General features: G+C 45.2%; 1 protein-coding gene across 2 annotated transcripts in view; it reads right to left on the reverse strand.

The window, feature by feature from the left end:
- ACSL1 (acyl-CoA synthetase long chain family member 1) overlaps positions 1-8,802 on the reverse strand; it is a 104,502-nt gene extending 95,700 nt beyond the window's left edge. The window contains exon 1 of one of the 2 annotated variants that reach the window (XM_073578520.1): positions 8,576-8,802. The gene's annotated coding sequence lies outside the window, so the exon portion shown is untranslated. The remainder of the gene's footprint in view (positions 1-8,575) is intronic. The other variant, XM_073578505.1, reaches the window with a different exon arrangement.
- Positions 8,803-12,539: the final 3,737 nt, after the last annotated feature.

Raw genomic sequence — 12,539 nt, forward strand, 5'->3', positions numbered from 1 at the left:
CCACTATCTGGACTATCCTGCATTGCAACCTTTAATCAATTTTTCTCTGCCTTCCATATCCAGGGAGATTAGCTACAGTGCCATGGGTTGTAAACTGGTTTATTTTGAGCTCCTTGGACAAGACAAACATCAAGTTTCTTCTGGAAACTTGAATTGTTGAACAATATCAACAATTCAAAGGTTACAAGTCCTCAGACAGTTTCCTTCTCCTCTCCACTATTAGGCCGGGATCACACTACTGTGTGTGATGAGAGAAACTCGCACGAGTCTCTCGCATCACCACCCGGCGCTGCCGCCGGCACTCGGGACCGAAGCTGCATAGAAATACATGCAGCCGCACGCTCCAGTCCTGAGTGCCAATGGCAGTACTTGGTGTTGATGAGAGAGATTCATGCGAGTTTCTCGCATCACACACGATAGTGTGATCCTGGCCTTAGTATGGCACACACAATACAAAGATTGAGTCAAAGAATGTACAAACCCATTACTTGTAACAGGCAAGTTTGATGAAAGCATCACATGCTTAAAACAAAGTTGTTTATCCACAATTATGGAAAGGTGCCAAAAATTACATCCAACCCATCTCTGGGGTTTTGAGTTAAATTATGTCCAATTTGCCTTTTTTACTGTTTTTTTGTGTTGTTCCAATACAAAGATAAAATAAAAAAAATAAATAAAAAAAAAAAAAAATAGTGTATTACACATGTTTTGTTATTGCAATACATTCCTGGGAGAAATACAGTGCTTCATTTTCTGGAACAATTTCAAGGATGCCCACACTTTTACACATTACCATGTATGAGCAGATGGCGTTCCGCACTCACAAGACATACTCACGGGGACCCGTTTGCTGCACCTGCGGAAACAGTTGAAGACAATGACTGGAGGATGGTGCATCCTCTATCATTCTTCCTCTGCTTCTGACTCCTCAGCACAGTAAGCGCAAAATTACAGCACGCCCGCTGTGCTGAGCAGTGCAGAGCTGCAGAAGACACCAATGAGAATCAGAGGTGAGTTTTTTTTCTTTTTTTTCAAAAATCTCAGGTTATTTTAGGGCTCACCATACTATATGTGGGGGCTAATTATATCATATTATATGGAACGCTACGTGGTGGGCCATTATATAGTGCGGTGTTTGTATGGGGTCCATCATTGTATGGAGGGCTGTGTGTGGATGGCTGTGTTGGGGGGGGGGGGGGGGTGTCACCATATTTTAGCAGGTGGTACAGTAGGGTCAACATACTGTGCGTGTGAAGGGTACCATCTAGGAATTCACCATGTGGTTATCACTGTTTGGGGGGCACTTTTGTTGGCATCACTATTGGGGCAATGAGAGGAGAATCTATATGAGAAATTACTCTGCAAGGGATGCAGAGTAGCGAGTTGTGCTAAACTGTGCCTCACTAAATAGTGTGATTAATGCGGCCCCCATGATTTCTATGTATGCCTCTAGTGCATATGGGGCGGGTGGGGAATCCCACCTTGTGGACACTAAAAATAAAGTCAAAGGAAAACTGTTTAAACATTCATAGGAAGAGCCATCGGTGGTTTTGCGTGATCAAAACTGAGGAGCTCTTCAAATAAAGTTGGCCTGCTACTGGGTGGTGCCTTGCTGTACCTCCAGAAAACCGCAAAGCAATGGCATTTGATAAATTTATAAAACACTTATATACTGCTTAAAGATTCTCAAGGAATCAGTGAGGAAAGAGGGGGATTTATTGTGATTATATGGGTGCTCCAGTGACAATTTGAAATGTTCTCAAATGCTAAACCAGTCGGCACACGAAAGTCTCTGTGCACCACTTTTGACACCCTTTAAAATGTGACGGCTGAACTGCAAAGAATGGCGCAACTTCTCCCCCTTTTCCAGTGTTGGCCCCCATCCAGTTGTCCCTAAAAACCTTCATGCAGGACCAGTGAGCAGCTTCCTAGAATCTGGAATAGGACGTACCCTGAATTGCTAGAAATCCCAGATTACCAGAACATGCAGCACAGTGTTTTGGCCTGAAGACCTCAGAAGGCAGAGCTTCCCATACGACAGTGAAGTGAACGCCAGGTCTTTATATATCCTTCCAGCGTCCTTAATGACCTTTGAAGTTGCCATAGTCATTTGTTCAGATATAGCCACTTCATTATACTGTCAGAATATACCATTGCCTGCTGAGCGGTGGATAACTCGCTGGGGATTCCTTTGGGAGGCCTCCTTATGAACTGAGCAGTACGGTGGATATTATGACTATCCGTTAATGCTTCTAAGGCTATGTTCACACTTCCCATTAGTCTGTAATGGCCTACCTGATGCAAAAGAGGAGCAGACGAACGCCTTTCTTTGTGGGGTCTGTCTTTTTGATTTCCCCCTCACAAAACTGATAAAATTTAAGCTTGGACAGCTTTCTTCTGTTCCAAAACTGTAGACAAACCAAAACTCAGAACTTATAGCGTCCAATGGGGTTTCACAGTTTCCGTTCCTCAAAACAGAACAGGCAAATGGAAGTATCAACGGAGACTAAAAAGCAAACCATGGTCCAAAAAAAAAAAGAAGGAACTGATAGTCCAAGTGGATTTTCATCACAACAAGCATGAGAGAGGGTGGGGGAAACACACACTGTATGCCTGGCACAGGATAGATATTCTACTGTCTAGCAGTATTTATTTAAACAGAATTTATTTTTTACAATTTGTCCTCTTTTTGTTACACATTGTATCAGTTTTGTGTTCAGCATTTCTTTGGGGTTTTTGTTTTCTCCTGTTTTTTTTGTTTTTTTTTGCAGGCATATCTGTAAAAGTGGGGCAAAGGCATAAAGAGGATGTATGTAATGAGTATTCAGCATTTTAATGCCCTAGAATTGATAGTACACGTTAAAATAAGAAGCTTTACAATATATCGCAAGAGAAATCCGTTTCTCTCTTCCAGTACAAATTCATTTTCGAGATTCTCAATTTTGGTTTAAAATCCGAATCCAGTGAAAAGAGATTTGTTAGATGATGTTTAATTGCGTTTTTTGCAGTGTTTTCCTGCAGGCAAAACCTGCTCTTGGCAGTAAGGGTCTGTGCACATGGAATTTTCCACGCGGATTTGCCTGCAGTTTTCCCCTGCGTTTGACACCTGCCATGGAGCAGGTGCCAAGCTCCCACCCTCCTCCTGCACAGAGTCATCAGTAGCAGTTGCCAGCTCCTATCTGAGTAATGTAACAATCTGTCTTCACTGTATACAGAATTTACTCCAGAATTGAGAACTTTCAGAAGGATTGATCAGTCCTGGCAGAGAAAAATGCAGGTTTCTCTGATATGAAAAATTGACTCAAATTTAGCAAGTTCATGTAAACAATGATCCAGCTGCTTAAGACTAAAATCCCCAGAATGCCGGAAGTTATGATTTTTAACATAAGATTCATGGGTTGGAAAACACTGACTTATTCTAAAATTTCCTACTAGAAATTTATAGGGCAAGAACAGCTTCAACCAGTGTGATAGGATTAACATTAGGAGAATTGTACGGGGACAATTCCTAATGAGAACGGGATCTCAGACTGGACAGGTGGTTAAAGGATTTATAATGCCACTTAAGCTGGAAGAGTCATCAATCCTACTAAGGGAAGAGGGGGAGATAATCGCTTGTTGTCTTGGATAGACTCATTAACCAGCAGCTCTGCAAGGCAAGTACTTGAGTTGCTTGCTTTGGGTATCAAAGGAATTTTCTTCTTATTTAGTGACATTTTGTACAACAGTTATTTTTTTCTGGCATTTTTCAAATCCTCTAAACAAGCCATACCTACACCATGCTGCATTTAATAATAAAGATTCCAGTGATACTAAGGCTGGTTTCACCCTTGCGTTTTTTTTGCGCTGTATTTTAGCGCTAAAAAAAAACGCATGCGCTTCCCCCCCCCATATTTTGCATGGGATGCGCTTATGGGCGCATACACATGCGTTTTTGCGCGCATGCGTTTCTTTGAGGTGTGCGCTCGGGCGCACAAAATGCATCCTGTTGCATTTTTTGGGTGTCCGACTTGCCTCAAAAAAACGCATGCACATGTAATGTGTTTTTTTACAGCAAGACACCCATTGTAAGTCTATGGGTGCGCATTGGCATGCTCATATGCGTTTTTTTGTTGACCATTGGTTAGACAATGGAAATTAGGGGTTTGGGTTAGTATGGTTTGGTTAAGGTTTAGGGTTAGTATGGTTTGGTGGCGAGTGGGTTAATCTAACAAAGGGTTAATGTCACCATTTGATTGTAAGGTGACATTAACCCTTTGTTAGATTAATCCATTCGCCACAGGGCAATGGGAAGCCCACGCATTTTTTAACAACGAATTAACCCCTTAAAACAACTACAACTCCTAAGTTTTGCACACAAAGCAGCATCTAATTATAAGGACATATAAAAAAAACATGAAATGAAATGGTTTACTGAATGTAAACCATGTGTCATTTCATGTCAGGTTGGGGAAGGATTTGATAGAAGCCGGCAATTTAATTAGCGGCTATTCTACTATGAAGAACTCTGTGAAATATATATATCTCAATGACTTGTGGATATATATATATGCATTCTATGTGTCTATATCTATTATTTCGTTTCTGTTATAAACCCTGTCATAGGGCTCCATTATATGTCCATTTTGCAAGGCGGCGAGAAAATCTCGCCATACGGATGCAGACATGCGCAAAATACGCAACCGCACCTTGCTTACGGATGACCTACAGAGCACTATTTAGGGGTCATTCATCCGTATTACGCCTGTCATCTATGGACCGTATTTTGCGTCGTTTAGTGTGACCCCAGCCTAAGGGTCGGATTCATTAGGGCTGGGGTGTTGCATGTCAGCTGTAATGGAGATGCGTGCAGGGATAAAATGTGACAAAGACATCAAGAAGCGCCTCCATGACTCTAGCCAGAAATATTACACCAGTCAAGGAATGGCAAAACAATTCTGCATAAAGAACACAGTTACTTTTGATTAAATTGTCAACTTTGGTAGAGTTGGCCAAAAAGTGGGGTAAAAAACACCAAAAGTAAACATTTTTTCTTACTTTTTAAAGTATATTATCTAAACACTGATGAATCAGGACCTCTCCAGTCTTACTGATGGAACCACTGGAGTAGGATGCAACCAATTCATTAATACCACTTATTTTAGGGGCATCTTACAACTGCCAGAAATATTACTCTAGTCAGGAGTCATTTCTGGCAGTATTTGTGCAACCAAGGTGGCATACATCTTGCTAACTTTACCAGGTGGGCTTCAACAGGTGCCATCCAGGCTCAACCCACTCTGACAAGGCTAGTCCAGGACTAGCATAAAATATGCGATGCGCACGCATTTTGCAGCATTTCAGCGAGCTTCAGCCAAAAAACTTAAAGACGGTTGTCCACGTTTACATTGAGGACTATTCCTCCTGGTAGCTGCCGGCATTCAGTTAAAAGGTGTGCCGGTACAGCGACAGTGACCGCTCAGTGCACAGTGTATGGGGGCTGGAAGCGTGCACCTGCACTATGACAGATTGCTCTACACAAATGAGCAGCAGAGCCAGCTAGCAAAGTGCCGGGGCCCGCTTACAGATGCCAATCAGTGGCCATAGAAGCTGCTCCGGGAACACCTCTGAGTGTAAACCAGCAGCTCACGGGTGGAATCCATGAGCCCTTTGCTAGACAGTACAGATAAAGATCACCTCCAGCATCTACTTCTAATAAAGGATTTCTCTTTAATGCCGTAAGTGTACATACACCAGCTACAGGCCACCTCGGGGGGGGGGCTCCCGGCACATCAGCTACAGGCCACCTCAATGGGGGCCCCCAGCACACCATTGAGGTGACCTCAGGGGGCTCCAGGACAGATCAACCTTCTAGGACTTTGTAACATCACTATCTCACCGACTCATCCGGTCACAGCCCCTGTGTAGTGTTACATGAGCCAGCTGTCATTAGCAAACAAAAAATCTGTTTCTCACTGTGGCCTAGTCACATAAGCGATGTTGATGCGAGTGCTGTCGGAATGTAGACCACACAGAACCCGGATAGGACTCTATAGAACACACGCGTGATCTTCTGCATGAACGCTGGTCGCTGCAGAGACGAGAAGATAGCAGGGGTGAAAGAAGTTTTCCTTAATCTGAATACAGCTAACCTGAGGTATGGAAATGTAATCTTGGCACTGACTGATGTGGACTCCATGCATCTCATGACTCGGTGTCACAGAGGCACTTAAGTGCAGGGATCATGCTGTACCTATTCTTAGCAGACAACGGCTGGATACAGGGGAGAAACTGAGAAAAGAAAAAGATGCCAAAAGATGTTGAAAAGCATGTGCAGTCTGATACCATACAGCCCAAGCAATCAGGAGAAAAATTGCATTCGTTATTACACATAGTATGTTAACATGGAGACTTGTTATGTTGTTTGTTACTCAGATCCACACAAAAAGGAAAATAAAGAAAAGAAAGTCTGGTCATTGACATAGAGCTGAGGAATGGTACCTGAACAGTCGTACACCCTCTAATGCTTGTAAAGAGCCGCTATATACACGCGACATTTGATTAAGCATGTCACCGTTGCTGTCGGGTGCTTCTGCCATGCCCCTCTTAGCGAGTCCCATCATGGTCCTTAGGCCTTATGTTCATGACCAAGGTCACAAAAGCCAATTTTAACGAAGTCATAATACACCATAGCTCCCAACTGATCCATCAGATGACATATGCCCTACAGGAGATCTCTTACAAGAGCAGATCTGTAAAGCAGTGCAATATGGAGACCCAAAGTGCCATAAAGACTCAGTACACTGCTCCGGTATGTGGAAGAGGCCTTACCAGTCACAAAAGCAGAAAAGGCCAATGTAATGGAAGTCAACATGACCTGCGACAATCACTGCTCTCGTTGCCATTACACCTGCTACTTCCAACAGGGATTCTAGCGTTAGTGTGCAATCTGATAACCTTGGGATTGCACCCGGACAATGAGGCAGTGCAGATCTGTGTGTTTTGTTGCAACTGTATTCACGCCAAAATATGATGGGTGAGGGGAAAAAACTAACCACATGCCACACTGACCATAGGATTTTTATGGATACATTACAGTAGCATAGAATACTTTAAATGATTAATAGCTGCAGAGTTAAAAAAAAAAAATGATTATGTGGATGATGAAGGGGAAGGCACCCCACTTTCCTGCATGAAAATGGGACAGAGTTTTCGGGTCATGTGAGTGACCTCTCAGCCTCCAGAACTGTCTGACTGCAGGTAAAATGCCAAGGCTGTGTGCCCAAGTTGCGTTTTTTTTAAGCGTTTCCGCAGCATTTGTGCCGACTCAGATGTTGCAGAAACGCTTAAAAGATGCTTCAAATTAATTTGCATGCGTTTTTGGCTTTTTGTGCCAATGCATGCGTTTTTAACCGCTCAGGAATCACTTAGCGGCTAAAGACGCAGCATGCTCGTTAATTTCCGCATTGCTGAGCGTTTTTAGCCTTCCCCAATGTTCCCAGAAAACGCGTGTCAAAAAACTCATCAAAAACGCGCGGCTTTTTTGCAAAAAACGTGCAAGAGACGAGCGGAAAAAAGACGCGCGTTTTCTGGGAAGGGAGGGGGGGGGGGGGGAAAAATCAGTTTCCTGAGTGTTTAGAAACGCTAGTGTGGGCACATAGCCTAAAGGGATCTTTGAGCCGTATCCTCTTCACCGGTGAGCTCAGCCTAGGCCCACACTCACCGCCATGGTTTGTGGGTACAGACCGGTTGTGACTCATCTGAACCAAATTTGACATCCATGTGGTTGTCAGACTTGGGCCAGGACACCGGCGTCCGGCATGCCATACTCTGCCCGTGGAGCATGGATGTGGGACTCTGCACTTAGGCGGCTATAGACCCCAATTCTTCTGAGTTTGAAACCGGCGGTGGGGACAGACCATTCCTAACTGAGCAATCGGATTCCTCCATCCTCAGCTACAAGGGATTCTAAGGAATTGGGTGAGGGGTTCCCAATAGAAGCAACGCAAATGATAAATTATACCATGCAAAAGACCCCAACAGCGGCCGATCGTAAGGGGACGATAGCTATGGAGTGATGAGCAGGGTGCCCATGGTGGGGCTATCCAGCAATGGCAGCCCAGGTCACGGCCACCACAGTACACAATGATGTGTGCAAGGGAAGTGTACAGATAATGGGACAGGAGGGAAGAAAATGCAGAAGCCCCAGTCATGTGGCGTGTACACTGCAACAGGAAACCATGAGAGAAAGCCACACTGCCCCCACAAAGGAGGGCGGACGGCGAGCACGGTGCAGCAGGCGCCGGGGGGGGAAATTACCAAGCGCAAACAGCGCCACTCCAACTGCACGAGCAGACGCGACAACTTACAGCAGTCAGAAGGACACCATGGAAACAACGGCGCAGGCAATGCGGCGCAGCGGACTGCACAGCCCCCGATACCCGGAGCTCAGCACAGGCCTCGCACCGGCCACATGGGAGACCTCCACGCAGAACTACAACCCCCAGCAGGCACAGTGCAGCAGAGCCCGCGTCACTGTCCAATCCGGACCTCACAGAAGGCGCATGCTGAGCCGGTACAGCCACAGCGCACTCACCTCCACAGGACAACGTGCAGCACCCGTGCCGGCCGGGCTATTTATAGAGCTGTGGCCGCAGCAGGGCCGTGGTGTGGATGCACCGCCCAGACTGCACTCCCTGGGGCCGACATCTGCATACACGGAGCCTGCCTGCTACATGTGCTGCCGGCCCCCAGCTCTAATCCTGTCCGCCCCATTCTCTGTCTGTCTACGCCCCCTGCTCTTTGCTCCCTGCCTTTGGAAATCAGCGCCAGTCCTGCAGGAATTCTTTCCAGTGATGTAAGGCCGTGTCCTGTGTCCACCTTCTGCCTCCCCATGGAGGCTGAGTAAGGGGCCGCCTCCGAGGCAGAGCCCGCTATGAGCTGCTATGCTACACTTACATCATGTACAGTAATTCTCGCGGACTTTTATTGATACAATTGTAAAAAAAGCAATTTACATCTTATTTAAATGTTCGTTTTAAATGTACTGTTTACTGCTCGTTGCCGAGGTTACCAGTCAGCAGTGGTGGCCAACCATGCGCAGTGCTTACAAGCTGATTCCTACAGAGCTTGTAATCTGCTCTATTGGCCACACCCACAGGAGGTTGCCGATCAGTGCACTCTTACGTCACGCTCTAAGGGGGTAGAAGAAAAACAGGACAAGAACACTCTTGTCTAAGGTCTCAACCCAGTGGGACCAGCGTCATTCCGACCGAGGGACCCGCAGACACCAACAGAGAAGGACATTGTACACGGAAGAAGAACAGTGGTTTGGACTGTTTTGAACGCTGATATGTGTTGTTTAAATGTTTGTTGCAGAGTTATATGGTCGGGGACGACCATCGTTTGCCATGGGAGCATGGAAGGGAAGAAGATGGCGAGTCAAGAAGAATTAAATTTTATATAGAAATGTATATTAATGTTTTATGGTTATGTATAGTGATGAGCGAGCATGCTCGTCATTACTCTGCCCGCCTGAGCATCTCACTTGCTTGAGATGCTCAAAGCTTGCCGAGTATTTCCGGGGATGCTCGGCCAGAGCTCGGGTCCCCTCCCTGCATGTTTGGTGCTCTTTAGAGGGCCAATGAACATGCAGGGATTGTCTGCCACACACTGTAATGCCGCAGCCATGTTGGTTGTGGCAGTACAGTGATTGCCTGGTCGCACAGCGTCATCAGGTCTATATCAGACCTGGCGCTGCCATGCTTGTCACAGTCTGCTCCGGTCTCAGTAAATGTAGGGAGAGATATGCTTGGTTCGTACTTAGTGTGGGTATACCACATATAATACACATATCTATCTCAACTAACCGTCCTGAGGACTAAAAGCTGCATAGATGTCAGTGCTAGGCAGGCAGTGTATGTGACAGAATGCAGTGCATATAGCAAGAGGGTCCACTCCAGTTCTGTCTGCTGCTGCTATTACAGATATTTAATAGCAAAACCCCAGGTATCAGGGGCCAGGAATAATGCTGTTTACAGGCCAGCTAGTTCAAACAGTGGTTTGTTCATCACACGGATCAGCGACAAAAAGTGTGCTCAAAATTCTGCCATTTCTGCCCTCCCTTTAAATTTTGTTGCAGTGTGTTAGCGAATTTATTTACATCAGTTTGCTGGTAAAAATAGTTACCTACAGGCCAGCTATTAAAAACTGTGGTTTGTCCGTCACACTGATCACACATAAGTTTGCTCCAAATTCAGCCATTTGTAGTGAACGTGGAAAATATTCTCTATTTAAAATGGGCAAGGCACATGGCAAGGGACGGGGAACGGGACGTGATGGTGATGGTGCATGCAGGGGTCGTGGCCAAGCTGAAATTGTGCCACAACAAACACCCACATCTTCTTGCCCGACCTTCCTGTCCCAGTTACTAGGGGACCGCAGCATACCACTATTGATTTTAACCCATAAAAACCTACGGGAAACAACAAAATCCAAAATACGTATTCCTACTTCAAGGATGCTCTCAAAAAATATGATAGAAAAGAACCATAGAGAGTTTCAATATCCTAACACTAGTATGGGTAAACCACAAAGCGTATTTAATTATAAATTATCAAAACAGATTCTGTAAGGTTACAAATTGTCTTTATTGAATAAATATATGACACACGTGCAAAATAGAAAAATTGAATCCAATACTAGAAGTCAATTCATCATAAAAATCAGGCAGGCAGCAATATAACCATGAGAGCAATGGAGGGCATAAGTATGAACAGATGCGGAAACACCAGGCATCCAAGACAAAGCAGCATTCAATAGTAAAGTGCAGAGTGGCTCACTCCACATTTGATCCCATCACAGAAGAAGTCTCCAGGCTCCTCTCTTCTTCTCGTCCGACTACATGCACTACTGACCCCATTCCCTCACATCTCCAGTCTCTCTCTCCAGTCGTCACATCTCACCTAACTACAATCTTTAATCTCTCCCTCTCCTCAGCCATTTTCCCCTCCTCCTTCAAACACTCTATCATTACTCCATTATTAAAGAAACCCGCTCTCGACCCATCCTGCACAAACAACTACAGACCAGTCTCCAATCTTCCCTTCATCTCTAAGCTCTTGGAGCGTCTGGTTTACTCCCACCTTACCCATTACCTCTCCACTCACTCCTTCCTAGACCCATCACAGTCCGGTTTCCGCCCCCTATATTTGACAGAAACTGCACTCAAAGTGACCAATGACCGTCTGACAGCAAAATGTAACAATGACCACTATCTGCCCATTCTCCTGGACCTTTCTGCAGCTTTCAACACTGTTGACCACTGTCTCCTACTCTCTAGGCTCCAGTCAGTAGGCATTAAGGACACTGCTCTCTCCTGGTTCTCTTCCTATCTCTCTGACCGCTCCTTCAGTTTTGTTCTCTGGCTCCACTTCATCTCCTCTTCCTCTCGCTGCTGGGGTACCTAAGGGCTCAGCCCTTGGCCCCCTTCTCTTCTCTCTCTACATGGCCCTAATTGGACAGACCATCAGCAGATTTGGCTTTCAGTTCCATCTTTATGCTGATAACACACAACTATACATGTCACATCATCCCCCGACCTTACCTCCCGCTGTACTACAGAACGCCAGTGACTGTCTGTCCGCAGTCTCCAACGTCATGTCCGCTCTCTATCTGAAACTCAACCTTTCCAAAAATGAACAACTTCTACTCCCACCGTCTACCAACCTCCCTAAATCTGACATTTCCCTCTCTGTGGGTGGCACCATAATAACACCCCAGCAGCAGGCGCGCTGTCTGGGTGTTATGTTTGACACAAATCTCTCCACCTCCCATATACAATCTCTTGTCCGCTCTTACCGCTTACACGTAAAGAGCATTTCTAGAATCCGCCCTTTTCTCACTGTAGAAACAACAAAAAGCCTCAATGTTGCCCTGATCCACTCCCGCCTGGACTACTGTAATGCTCTATTAATTGGCCTCCCCATCACTCGACTTTCCCCTCTCCAGTCCATCCTTAAAGGGAATCTGTTACCCCTTTTTTGAGATATCATATAATGATATTATTCAATGGTGTGAGAAGAGAAGAAAAAGAACCACTGCAAATAGCGCACACTGAACCAGTACAAAAACAATGTTTTATTGATGCAGCAATACAATTAAAAACATAATAAAAACATATGAAGCATCCCACAATATATAACAGTAAAGTATGGCATATCACAATTATAGATTATGCTGTGATAACCTGTATATCAACCATGTGGTCCAACCTCACTGCAATTAATCACAACAACCACCCCATAAACCTGCTCATGGAGACCAAGGGCCCTAATATTGCACAATCGCTGCATGAAATAATTCCATGCATGTGTCCCTAAATATTCACTGGTTAGGGCACACAGGCCATAATAAGCCAACAGCAATATGGCCAATGCCCACAATCCAATATTCAATTGTACCACACAAAAATTACTCCAGAGCAACCAATAATAAGGTCGCAGTGAAAATACAGCTATAACCAAGTGGGTGCTACACCCAGGATCATACCCCACGCGTAT

Source organism: Dendrobates tinctorius, unplaced genomic scaffold (assembly GCF_039654945.1).
Source record: "Dendrobates tinctorius isolate UK_male_01 unplaced genomic scaffold, ASM3965494v1 ptg000008l, whole genome shotgun sequence".
NCBI lineage: Eukaryota > Metazoa > Chordata > Amphibia > Anura > Dendrobatidae > Dendrobates > Dendrobates tinctorius.